At 36.7% G+C, this 14,096-nt stretch overlaps 1 non-coding gene across 1 annotated transcript; it reads left to right on the forward strand.

Annotated features, from left to right (window-relative positions):
- Positions 1–8,335: 8,335 nt before the first annotated feature.
- Positions 8,336–8,442, forward strand: LOC113833030. The gene has a single exon (XR_003480575.1). It is a non-coding gene; the product is annotated as a U6 spliceosomal RNA (small nuclear RNA).
- Positions 8,443–14,096: the final 5,654 nt, after the last annotated feature.

Here is a 14,096-nt window from a genome sequence, read left to right on the forward strand (position 1 = left end):
AAACATACAGAAACAGCTAACCTGAACAAGTGGGAGCTCTTGGCCCCTACACTGATCACTGGAAAACCAGCAAGGAACTGATCCAGACCCCATGAGTGTGAGTGTCACTGTGGAGGCCTCAGAAATCTACAGGGTCCCTTGTAGTTTATCAGTACTTATCCTTGCATAGGAATGGACTTTGGGAGCCCATTTCACATAGAGAGATACTCCCTCAGCCTAGACACATGGGGAAGGGCCTAGGCCCTATCCCAAGGGATATGACAGACTCTGAAGACCCCTCTGGAAGGCCTCACCCTTCCTGTGGAGCAGAAAGGGTATGGGATATGTAGGGTGTTAGTGGGGGGCAGTAGAGGAGGGCAAGGAGAGGGAACTGGGATTTAACATGTAAAAACAACCATTTTTGTAATTTAAATAACAAATGGAGAAAAAAATCAATATCCTTATAATTATGAAGTTAATTCTACTTAGGAAGAATGTGCTATAATAGATTACAAAAGAAAAAAAAGAAAGGAAACACAACCAACCCCCCCCACACACAAACACACAAAACATACATACAAAATAACAAAAATACAGAAAAAATATTTAATACTGGAAGACTCCATTGGAAATTTATAAAATAATTTACAGTTTATTATTATTGATATTATCAATCTTATTTTGTTTTAAGGGAATAGTGTCTTGGATCTTGATATTTTAAAAATCTCATAGAAGGCCCTGATTTCCAGAAAACACTGCTAAGATTTCACTTGCTTATATTTTGGTTGTGAGCCTAGCCTTTAATGACTGAGGATGACTACCTTGATTACTATTTCTCGAGCCTTCATCCAGTAGCTCATCGAAGCAGGCATCCACATATAAACACTGAGCCATACTCCTGGAATCCATTTGCAGAGAGGGAGGAGGGATGAGCAAAGGAACCAAGACTGTGCTGGAGAAACAGAAACAGTTGACCTGACCTAATGAGAGCATAAAAACCCTAGTCATAAATCTGGGGAACTAACATTGAACCAAATGAAGCCCTTGGAATGTAGGTGGCAGCTATGAGGCCAAGATAGTCGATTGGACCTCTATCAGTGGAGCCACTCTTTATCCCTAGAGCACAAATGGACTTTGGGTGCCCCTTCGCTATGGAAAGACATTATTTCACTATGGAAAGATACAGGAAGGAGGGACTGGGCCTTCACCCAAATGATGAGGCAGAATTTGACAGTCTCCCATGGAAGGCCTCACTATCCCTGGGGAGGGGGTGAGGGGTGAGTTAGAGGACTGGTGGGGAGCAAACAAGGATGAAATGTCGAGGGAATGGAGTGTGGATATGTAAATAAGAGTGCTTCTAAAATAAAAAAAAAAAGATTTTTCTTGCAATCTCTTGCTGAACAGAATGCTACACCAGTATAGGCAAGATTTAGGACTAGAATGATATGCAATTAAGGTAACCACTTCTTGATTTAAAAGGTTTCCTGGTTCTTACAAATCCATGAGTCTTTCTTTCTTCCCTACCATTAAATGGGGTACACTTGATTGTGAAGATGCTCTATTATCAGAAAAGAATTTCCATATATACAGCCAGAAACTTTAATGTGGCTATCAGGTGAAGGAGAAGTAGAAGTTTTGCTTTGGAGGTTCTTACCACATGTTTGACTTTCATATTCCTCACATGGATAATTTCACCTTGTGAAGAGCTTTTGCATTCATACATGTTTACAAGCTACCCTTTACCAAAAATGCATTAGCATTAAGGTTGGAGAATGGAAACAGCTGAAGTCTAATCTACCATCCCTCTGTTTTATTTAAAGTCCATCTATAACCACAAAGATTAAAATGGTCAGTAATAAGGTTAATATGGTAGAGCAGAAAGGGCAGAGCTTCTCATACTAGGTGTGATGCTGTAAATCTGATATCTATATTTGCCATTTTTCATGGATATTTCCTTTTAAGTGAGGACACAAACATACTTTTGATGTAATGATAAGGAGTAAAATGCCACATGAAAATAATAGTATATAAAAAGTTATGTCTCATTCCTGGGCTCAGGTCTCATGAAAAAAAGGGTTGGTTTATGGTTCATTGGTTTTATAACATTTGAAGCACACTACCAAGCTTCCAACATCTGAGAAAAGTGGTAGATGAGGATAGAACACAACAGAGAAGGTGAAATCTCACAAAGCCTCCACATCTGTAGAGAATATTACATATGTTCTGTTACATAGCATTAGGATGTTTGCAGAACACAGAAGGTGTTAGAGATCTAGAATGACACGAGCTCCACATCAGAATAGTCTTAGTTTCTTTTAGTCAAAATTTTGTGTGAGACATATACCACCTTTTGAGTGATCAATGAGCAGGTATACTTTTATACTCATAGACTTACTTAAGTAGTTTGATGATTTTTTGTAAATGTGCCTTCATAGCTTCTATTTCAAATAATCTATTTTATATGTAACACAATATGCACTGAGTTTTTATAAATTCTGTTTTTGATTTTTCTCTCCCTCTCTGTCTTTCTTCTCTTATCACTCTGGTCTCTTCACATGTTCATTCCTTCTCCATAATTGAAAACATGTAGCTTAAATGAGCTTTCCTAATAGTTTTCTATACTTTGTAATACAGTTTTTTGCATTAGATAATGTATAAAACAAATATGAAGAAATAACATTTAAGGAAATATATGCACTTTAGTTGTCCCGTCTCTGCCAATGTCTTACTAGTTAGTAAAGTTAGTCTAATACATGACATATAGCAACAATAAAAGCTTACTATTGAGTATAAACTTTCATAATCTGTGTTACTTGACATGAAGATATTCCTCTAATAATAAGATAACATCAGCTTTAAAGGACTGGTGATCCTTTGTTCTTGTTTCTAACAGCATTACCTTCTTATTTTACTATTTGAAATCACGGGACACATTTTTCTCTGAGGAAATTATCTTATGTTAAATTTTAAACTTCTTAATCTACCCTAATTTTCCTAGATTCAGTTGCTTCAATAAAAAAACATATGAGATAAGAAATGCAGCAACTGTTGCAGGATTTCTCACCCAGTTCTGTGGCTGCCTTGCCTTCAATGAACACACAGATGGTATATTAATTATGAAAATGTTGGCTGGTGGCTTGGCCTTCTTATTGGCTATCTCTGTATTAACCATTAACCCATTTATATCCATCTATGTATTTCCATGAGGCCTTATCTTACTGGAGAATGCCAGACCTGCGATCAATAAATAAGCACAAGTTGTAAGCTGTGCAGCAATGTATATAACCTGCTCCCTTTGACTGCCTTTTGACCAAAGTGGAAGAATATTAACAAATGTTCTTTTAAATGACAGATAGATTTAAATGACAGACAAGCTGAACATGTTGAACATCCTGAGACTTCAAAACAGAAGGTAGGGGTTATTTCATTTATGAAAACATTCATACTATCTCCTTTTTTAAGGAAAAATCTTAAAATTAATTTCCATTTAATTGGTTTTTCAAGACCCCTTATATATGCCTGTGTCCTTGAACAGTTGTGGATTAAGACTCTCCTCACAAATTGTCCTATGTTAATAGAGTTCAAATTTTATTTTATTTTTTGAGGTTAATACTTATTTTTATTAAAACACGTTAATTATACAAAACAATGGGATTTTATATGACATTTTCATATATTGTACTTAATGTACTTTGATCATATTCACCTCCCAGTAACCTCTCTTTTACCCAAACTCTAAAATCCTTCATCAAAATCATCTCAATAGTGGAGACCAATAACATGACTCAGTGAGTGGCACTTGCCACCAAGCTTGCACCTGGGTTTTATTCCTGGAACACATATAGTGAAAGGTATACAAGTGGTATTCTGAACTCTCTCTCTGAGCATACTCTATGTGTGTACCTTGGCACATAAGGACCCACACTCTTATGAAATAAAGACTTTCTGGTTAAAAATTTATAAGTATGTAAAATCTACCATTATAAAAAAGAAATACTTGCTATCATAAAAAGAAAATCAACCTGACTCAAGATGTTCTTATTATCGCTGGGTTCTCACCTCTCTATGCAATTGTCTACTTCAAGTTGCTACTACATAGGCAAAAGCAATGGGATTCACTTTTTTTCTTTTCTAATGTTATCTTTTGTAAACTTTGAAAATTAGATTTTGTCACATAATAGATTCTCAAAAAATTTACAATTGGACTAAGTTGGATTTATATATTACATATAACTTGCTTTTATTTCATCTTTTGTTTTTTTAAAAATAATGAATTGAATACTGTATATTATCAAATAATTGATGCAGGATATAGATGAACTCTGTATTTGATGTTGGAAATGAGGGACACTTGGCAGAATAATGTGTCACAGAGGAGAAATAGAATTGAAAAGCTAAGTCACACAAACCTGTGCCTTGATTATTATAGTTCTTTAATATAATTCTGAATATGTAGTTCTTAAATGCCAATATCTGAACTAAATCTACGTAATTTCGTTGATTTACATGGTGATTAAACTAATATAATTTAAATAACAAGATTGACATCAGTAAGATAGACTAGCAAAACACTTGACATCTAAATGTTAAAACCTTATTCATAACTATATCTCTAAACTTTGATAAAATAACGATGAAATTTTATCTCAGATTCTTATAGCTGTCATGAGTACTTGGGTACCTTGATCCCTAACCTCTGCTTGATTTCTTTCAGGTCTTAGAAGAAATGTTACCATCAATGACTTTACTTACATCATTTTTACTGAGCTCAGATATTTAGATTTGACTCTTCCCTGCACAAACTGTTATTGGATATGAGGTAATTTATAATTTAAAGACAATCATATATTCATATTTCTTACAATGTCCAAGCTGTCATATCAAATCATTAAATTAAATGTATGTATTTATGATAATGTCAACTCATGATGATCAACAATAACTTCTTCACTTTCTGAGTCCTTCAACATATCTGCTATAAATATAGCTTAAAATAAAACAACATTTGAAATACACATATAATTTTATTTCAATATGCCATACAGATTCTAGCTGAAATGCCCTGGGATTCACTTGAAGATACATCCATGTTTTAAACTCTGCTTTCCATAGTAGCATCCATCAACCAAATACATCATCATCATCATCTTTGACTTGTTGCAAAGCAATCCAGCTAACATTCCTATTTATATTTTTGATAAATATATTTATTTTGTTTTCAACAAAGAAGGTGCTTTTTTAATTCCCCTCTGAGGTGAGGCCAATCTTCACCCCAGAACTATTGATAAATCGTCATTCAAAGTCCAGCCCTTAATCTGCTGTCAGTTCAGATCTCCTCACTCAAACATTCCTGCCCCAATGTCTTCCTTTGTCTCCTAAATGTTTTCCCCAATCATCAGTTTCCTACCTGATCTCATTTACCATAAATATTCTCCTGTCTCTGGACTTTCCCTGGTTCTCCTTTCTAAGGATTACCCTCAGTTCACATAACATATAATAAAATACTCTCTCATTTAAGTCTTTACACTGTTCTGTTTCTCAAAGAGGTATGTCTTAAGTTTATTTTGTTTGTTGATAAACACAATCTTGGGGCTGCAGAAATGGCTCATTGGTTAAACACAAAAGCTGTTCTTGCAGATGATTTGTTTGTTTACAAGCACCCTTGTCAGGGTACTCTAAGGGAACCCAATACCCACTTCTGAACTCTCTGTGCATCTGTACTCTCATGTGCATGTATTTATAAACAGACATATACATATACACATTTAAAGACAAAATAAAGGGTTTAGAAGTGAAGTCAGTTTGGAAAGATTTGGATATGTTCTCATATCCATCTGTTAATCTTTACTGAATAGACATCTTCAGTTTTATATAATAGCACATTTATTACACCTGACATCTGATGCCTAGTGTCTCATATTCACAAAATATGAGTTCTCTGAAGATAGAATTTTTCTCCATAATAGCTCTTGTATCTTGTGAAGGGAATCTCTATTTGACACATAGTAAACATTTAATATTAATATTTGTGAATACTTATTTATTGATTAATTGACCAAACCTCGATAATGAAGATACTTTCCACAATCAAATGTTATTTATCCAATTTGTTTATATTAAAAATAATTTTCTACACTAAAGATCTGCACACAATGAATGCATAAGTCTACTACTCAGCAAGTAAACTTCAAAATGGTTTAGTTTTTTGTAATGAATTATTTAGATATAGTGACAATTATATAAGCTTTAATTAATGAATTTCTTCATTGTGTTATGTCATTAAACACTTTTAAAACATGAGAAAATTTGTATTTGAGAGGTTTTCTTCAGAACATTTAAATAGTATCCATTTCCATTTTTAAAGCAAGAGGGTGCATTCTGAATTTCCTTAGAAGGAGTTAAGCCATGTGTCCCTAGGCTAATAATGCACACATACTATGCCTGGTTGTCAGGGAAGCTGGCTCACACTTTAGAAGTAGAAAACACACTGCTGCTTTTCACAGCAAGGCTCTAAGCTCATTGCTAGGAGAGAATGTCACAATACAGAGAAGTGCCAGGCACATTTCACATAAATACTCCAGAAAGACCATGATACCTACAGAATGACACAAAAATTATGTGCTTGGGAGCCAGTTCAATTTTCTGTGAGTCACCTGTTGCTTCCTTGCAAATCAGTGCCAATAATTTTATAGAAAAATTGAACACATTAGGAACAGCAGGAAGGGCTATTAATTAGACAAAAGTAATTTCATGATACAGAAAACAAAATGTCTTTAAACGCATTTTTTTGTTATTCAATCCCTGTAAATTCTCTAAAAAGTCAAATATGAAGTCAGGCTTGGGGCAAAAGACTCTTCCTAAAAGCTTTCCAAGACAATGAGACAGGAGGACTGCAAATTCACAATATACTAGAAATTCCAAGGAAGGTAGAGTCAGTGTATGAAAATTAGTGAGACTCTGACTCAATATAAAATAAAATAAACTTAGTTCTTGGTGTGTAGCATGATAAAAACCCAGAAACAAATTTTGGGGTCCAAGATTCCAGCTGAAGATCAGAGAAGTAAAGCAGCCAAGCCAGTAAATATTGCATATACCAAGCTGAAATGGCAATCCTGTCTCCATGAATCCTCAGAGGAAAATCTTCAGTACCTGTCTCCTTCTCCTTTTACATTCCATTCTCCACCCAGCCATAACGTGTCTCCACCTCCCTAGTGCTGGGATTAAAGGCATTCAATCCTATGTGTTATTCTCAAAGGCATGAGCTCTGTTACTCTTCACTGTTGTGTAGGCCATGGGGGTCTTGAATTCAGAAAGATCCATCTGCCTGTCTCCTGAGTCCTGGCATTAAAGGTGTTTGCCATCACTGCCTAGCTTCTGTAACTAATTAATGTGGCTAGCTTTGCATTTTGATATATCAGGCAACCTTTATTAAATCATAGGTAATATATTACAACAGTGCAGGAATTAATTTAATGGCATAGGTTTTATCTAGTATGTTAAAATCTAGGGTTAATCAAAATATCAGTTCCAGAAATAAAATACTAATATATATTGTTTTATAATTTCAAATTCATTAAATATGGGATGGTAGGAGAAGAATGTATTTAAATAATTGTTAAATTTGTTGTTTCAAAAATCCCTCAATTTTGATTTACTAGGTTTGAATTTTTTATTAGATTTTACATTTTGAAAATAATGTTGTGGGACTCCTGATATTAAATTCAACATTATATAAAACTCGGTTTGCTGGCAGTGGGAAATTCTTAGATTCATGTTAATTTTGAATAGTAGAATTATTATTTCAGATTTTACATAGTTAAAAATATTCATGCATGGAGTCATTCATGGTAGTACACAAAAAAGGCCCTTGAGGGTTGAAACCCAAATTAAAGCTGGGCATAATAACATACTCCTATTATGACAACTCAAGACTATATCTCTGAGTTCAAGGCAAGTCTGGTCAACATAGTACTTTTCAGGATTGCAAGACCTCATAGTGAGAGTGTTTCAAAATGAACAAGTGGACAAAATCATGGAAAATATTTGCTCATCAATAATGAGCACTGATAACAAAAAGAAATAAGATCCTTGATATTTTGAAAATATACTTTTACATCTGCTGTGAGGATCTGTATACAGTACATAAAGATGGCATCTCAGGTGATATGTTTAAACAAATTACACACAACAATAAATCTAAATTAAATATAGAAAATGTGCCTGTACATGTAATGAAAATTCTTTGTGACCTTGGCAAGAGAAGATGCCCACTGCCGGTGACTCGGTAAGATAAGTCTTTAGATTAATAGTTATGGTTGATAATTAAGACTGAGCTAGCATATATGAAATCCTAGTCATGCTCGCTTTGGCAGCACATATACTAAAATTGGAACAATACAGAGAAGATTAGCATTACCCCTTTGCAAGGATGACAAGCAAATTCTTGAAGCTTTCCATATTTTTTGTCTCCACTCTGCCCTATGTCCTGCAGCAGGTGCCTGAGACTCAGGTGAGTCTGGGCTCTGATTTGCTCTCCAACTTCACCCACCAACCCCTGCTCACTCCTGCCTGAGCCCACATGGGCAAGAGTAGACCTTCCCAGACCGGGAAGGCCCACCATGAGTGCCCCCAGTCCCACCCTTGTCCACCCACCCCCCTCTGCCATCCAGCTGCCACCAAAGGATGAGCCCTCTGCAAGCCACCTGAGAGAGGGAGAGACCCCACCTTCACTCACTGTAAGAAAGGATGGGAAGAAGCGAGAGTAAGACCACACTCAACAACAGAAAAACGAATATGACACCACCATAATCTATGGACTCTGCACCAGCAAGATCTGAAATGCCCAATACAGAGGATGAAGAAGAGATGGACCTCAAAACTTATCTTTGGAAGATGATAGAGTCCTTTGAAGAGGAAACAAGAAAATCCCTTAAAGAAATAGAAGAAAACAACAAAACAAAACAAAAACCTTACATGAGATGGAGGAAAAGACAAACCAAAAAATTCAAGAATTAAACAAATCTCTTAAAGAATCTAAAGAAAGCCAACAACAACAACAACAAAAAAAAACCAAACAAGTGAAGGAAGCACTCAAAACAGGCATGAAAGCTGAAATAGAAACAATAAAGAAAACACAGAATGAGTTGATCCTGGAAATAGACAGGCTGGATAAACCATCAGGAAATAAAGATGTGACTATAACCAATAGAATTCAAGAGATGGAAGAGAGAATCTCACTTGTTGAAGACTATCTAGAGGATATAAATTCATTGACCAAAGAAAATCTCAAATCCAACAAATCCCTAACCAAAATATCCAGAAATATGGGACACTGTGAAAAGGATGAACATAAGAATAATAGGTATAGAAGAAAGTGAAGAAATACAGCTCAAAGGTACAGAAAACATATTCAACAAAAGCATAGAAGAAAACTTCCCCAACCTACAGAAGGATATGCCTATGGAAGTACAAGAAGCTTACAGAACACCAAACAGAATGGACCACAAAAGAAGTCCCCTTGACACATAATAATCAAAACATCAAACCTACCATATAAAGAGAAAATATTAAGAGCCACAAAGGAAAAAGGCCAAGAAACATATAAAGGCAGACCTGTCAGAATCACACATGAATTCTCAATGGAAAAGTCCTGGATAGATATAATAGAAACAGTAAGGGAACACGAAGGCCAATCCAGACTATTGTATCAGCAAAACTTTCAATCACTATAGATGGAGAAAACAAGATATTCCATGACAAAACCAGGCTTAAACAATACATATCGACAAATCCAGCACTACAGAAAGTTCTAGAAGGAAAACTCCAACCCAACGAAAATAACTACACTCAAAAACACATAGGTGATAGATAACCCAATATACCAAACATTAAAAGAAATAAGAGGATGAAATACACACACAATGACACCACGAACAATTAATGCAAAACAAACAAGAACCAACAATCAATGGACATAAATATCACTCAATGTCAATGGTCTTGACCTGCCCATAAAAAGATACAGGGTAACAGAATGGATATAAAGACAGAATCCATCCTTCTTCTGTATACAAGAAACACACATCTACTTCAAAGACAGGCATTAGCTCAGAGTAAAGGGTTGGGAAAAGATTTTGCAATCAAATGAGCCCAAGAAACAAGCTGGTGTAGCAATCCTAATATCTAACAAATTAGACATCAAACTAAAATCAATCAAAAGAGATGAAGAAGGGCATTTCATACTCATCACAGGAAAAGTCCTTCAAGATGAATTCTCAATCCTGAACATGTATCCCCCAAATACGAAGGGACCCACATCCGTAAAAGAAACATTACTAAATCTCAAACCACACATAAAACCACACACACTTATAGTAGGAGACTTCAACATCCTGCTTTCACCACTAGACAGGACTACAAGGCAGAAACATAACAAAGAAACAAAGGATCTAACAGAACTTATGTCCCAACTGGTTTTAACAGATAGCTATAGAACATTCCATCCAAACACATAAGAATATACCTTTTACTCAGCCCCACATGGCACCTTCTCTAAAATTGACCATATTGTTGGCAACAAAGCAAACCTCCACATATAAAAAAGATCTGAAATAACCCCCTGTATCTTATCAGATCATGATGCTTTAAAGATAGAATTCAAAAGCAAAACAAATTGCAGAAAACCTACAAACTCATGGAAATTGAATAAGACCCAGTTGCACAGTTCCTGGGTTGAGGAAGAAATAAAAAATAAAGAAATTAAAGATTTCATAGAATTTAATGAGAATGTAGACACAACATCTCCAAACTTATGTTACACTCTGAAAGCAGTGCTGAGGAAAGTTCATAGCATTAAGTGCCCACATGAAGAAACTGGAGAAAAGTCACACTAGAGAATTGACAGAATAACTGAAAGCTTTAGAGCAGTAAGAAGCAAATTCACCATGGAGGAGTAGATGCCAGGAAATAATCAAACTGAGTGGTGAAATCAATAAAGTAGAAACTAGGAAAATATTACAAAAAAAATCAATGAAACATAGAATTTGTTCTTTGCGATGATCAACAAGATAGAAAAACCTCTACCCAAAGTAACCAAAAGAAGAGAGAGGCATTCTAATTAACAAAATCAGAAACAAAAAGAGGGATGTAACAATGGACACTGTGGAAATCCAGAGAATCATCAGGTCATACTTTGAAAATCTGTACTATACAAATTTTAAAATCTAAAGAAATGTACAACTTTCTGGATAGATACCACTTCCCAAAATTAAACCAAGAACAGATAAGCAGTTTAAATCCACCTATAGCCCCTAATGAAATAGAAGCAGTCATCAAAAGCCTTCCAATAAAAAAAAAAGCATAGGGCCAAAGTCTTCAGAGCAGAATTCTACCAGAAATTCAATCAAGTGCTAATACCAGTACTAATCAAATTGTTCCACACAATAGGAGCATAAGGGACAATGCCAAACTATTTTTAAGAGGCTAAAATTACTATGATACCCAAGCCACACAAAGATACAACTAAAAAAAGAGAACTACAGACCAATATCACTTATGAACATCAATGCAAAATACTCAACAAAATATTGGCAAATTGAATCCAAGAACACATCAGAAAAATCATCCACTATGATCAAGTAAGCTTCTCCCAATGATGCAAGGATGGTTCAACATATGAAAATCCATCAATGTAATCCACTATATAAACAAACTTAAAAAGAAAAACCACATGATCTTCTCACTAGATGCTGAAAAAGCCTTTGACAAAATCCAAGATCCCTTCATCATAAAGATCTTGGAGAGTACAGGAATAACAGGAACATATCTAAACATGATAAAGCAATATACACCAAACAAACAGCCAACAACAAACTAAATGGAGAGAAATTCAAAGCTATTTCTCTAAAAGCAGGAACATGGCAAGACTGTCCAATCTCTCCATATATCTTCTATATTGTACTTGAAGTTCCAGTTAGAACAATAAGACAAGATACCATTGAAAAAATTGTCACAGGAGACCACTTCATGAACATTATACCATTATCACAGACATTGAGATCTACAATTAATAAATGTGACCTCCTGAACCTGAGAAGTTTGTGTAAGAGAAAGGACAGACAGTAAGGCAAAATGACAACCCATAGAATGGGAAACTATCCTCACCAACACCACATCTGACAGAGGGCTGATCTCCCAAATATAAAATGAACTCAAGAAGCTAGCCACTAAAACACCAAGGAATGAAATTAAAAACTGGAGTACAGAACAAATAGAGAATTCTCTACAGAGGAATCTGAAATGGCTGACAGACATTTAAGAAAGTGCTCAAAATCCTTGGCCATCTAAGAAATGCAACTCAAAACAACTCAGAGATACCACCTCACACCTGTCAGAATGGCTAAAATCAAAAACACCAATGACAATCTATGCTGGAGAGGATGTGGAGAAAAAGGAACAATCCTCCATTGCTGGTGGGAGTGCAAATTTGTAAGACCACTTGGAAATCAGTATGGCGGTTTCTCAGAAAAATGTGAATCAATCTACCACAAGATCCAGCAATTCCCCTCTTGGGTGTATACCCAAATAATGCAAACTCATATAACAAGGACATATGTTCAACCACGTTTATAGCAGCATTGTTTCTAATAGCCAGAACCTGGAAGCAACCTAGTTGCCCCTCAAATGAAGAATAGATAGAGAAAATGTGGTACATTTATACAATGGGGTACTACTCAGCAGAAAAAAGCAATGGAATTTGAAATTCACAGGCAAATGGATGGAACTAGAAGAAACCATCCTGAGTGAGGTAACCCAGGCACAAAAAGGCAAACATGGTATGTGCTCACTCATATATAAATTTTATACATAGTGTAGGGGAACCTGTACCATGCCTGCTTAGGAGTGGTCAGGGTGATGTGGAGTTTCAATTGGCTGGGTTTCACTTTCAGTTTCACCTTTGGGCTTGCTTACAGACTGCTGCCACACTGGCTGGCTAGGTCACTCTGTAAGTAAGGCTTTTCCCTATTAAATACCCTTATATTTCTACTTGGCTACGTATTGGTAATTTCCCACTATAACATAGAGCAAAGTTTTACCAGCCTACAATCCTCTTCACCAAAGAAACTAGGAAACAAAAAGTACTCTAAGGGGAAAATGCATGGACCCCAGGAATGAGAAGGGGTCAGGATCTCATGAGTTAATTGGGAGCATGAGGGTAGGGGAGATAGAGCTGCCAGAATGAGAGAAGGGGAGAGGAGAGGAGAGGGGAGGAGAGGAGAGGCAAGGAGAGGAGAGGAGAGGAGGAGAGGAGAGGAGGAGAGGGAGAGGAAGGAGAGGAGAGAGAGAGGAGAGGAGAGAGAGGAGAGGAGAGGAGAAAAGAGGAGAGGAGAGGAGAAGAGAGGAGAAGAGAGGAGAAGAGGAAATGGAGGAGCAGAAATGATGGAAAGCGGGATGAGATATACCATATTAGAGGGAATGATTATAGGTCAGAGGAGAGGTCTCACACTGGGGAGATTTCCAGAGACCTACATGGATGACACAGACTGACAATGTAGGCAATGGTGGAGAGGACAACCTAAATGCCCTTCCCTTATAATGAGACTGATGACTACTTTTTATGCCATCCTAGAGCCCTCATTCAGTGGCTGATGGAAGCAGAGGCAGACATCCACATATATAAACTGAAATGAACTCTGGAATTTAGTTGCAGAGAGGGAGGAATGAAGATCAAAGGGGTCAGTACCAGGCTAGGGAAACCCACAGAAACAGCTTTCCTGAATAAGGGTGAGCACAGGGACCACAGACTGCTGTCTGGGAGACCAGCACGGGACTGATCCAGACCCCTGAACATGGATGTCAATGAGGAGGCCTCTGCACTCTAGGGGGGCCCCTGGTAGTGGATTAGTATTTTTTTCCTAGTGTAAGAAGGGACATTGAGAGCCTATCCCACGTGAAGGGATGAACTCTCGGCCTGGACACACGGGAGAGGGACTAGGCCCTGCCCAGGATAATGTGGTGGACTTTGGGGAGTCCCCCTCGAGGGCCTTACCCTGCCTGGGGATTGGAGGGTGGATGGGGTGGGGGGTAGGTTGGGGATGGAAGAGGGGTGTGTGGAGGGG

Source organism: Cricetulus griseus (genome assembly GCF_003668045.3).
Source record: "Cricetulus griseus strain 17A/GY chromosome 1 unlocalized genomic scaffold, alternate assembly CriGri-PICRH-1.0 chr1_0, whole genome shotgun sequence".
NCBI classification, from domain to species: Eukaryota; Metazoa; Chordata; class Mammalia; order Rodentia; family Cricetidae; genus Cricetulus; species Cricetulus griseus.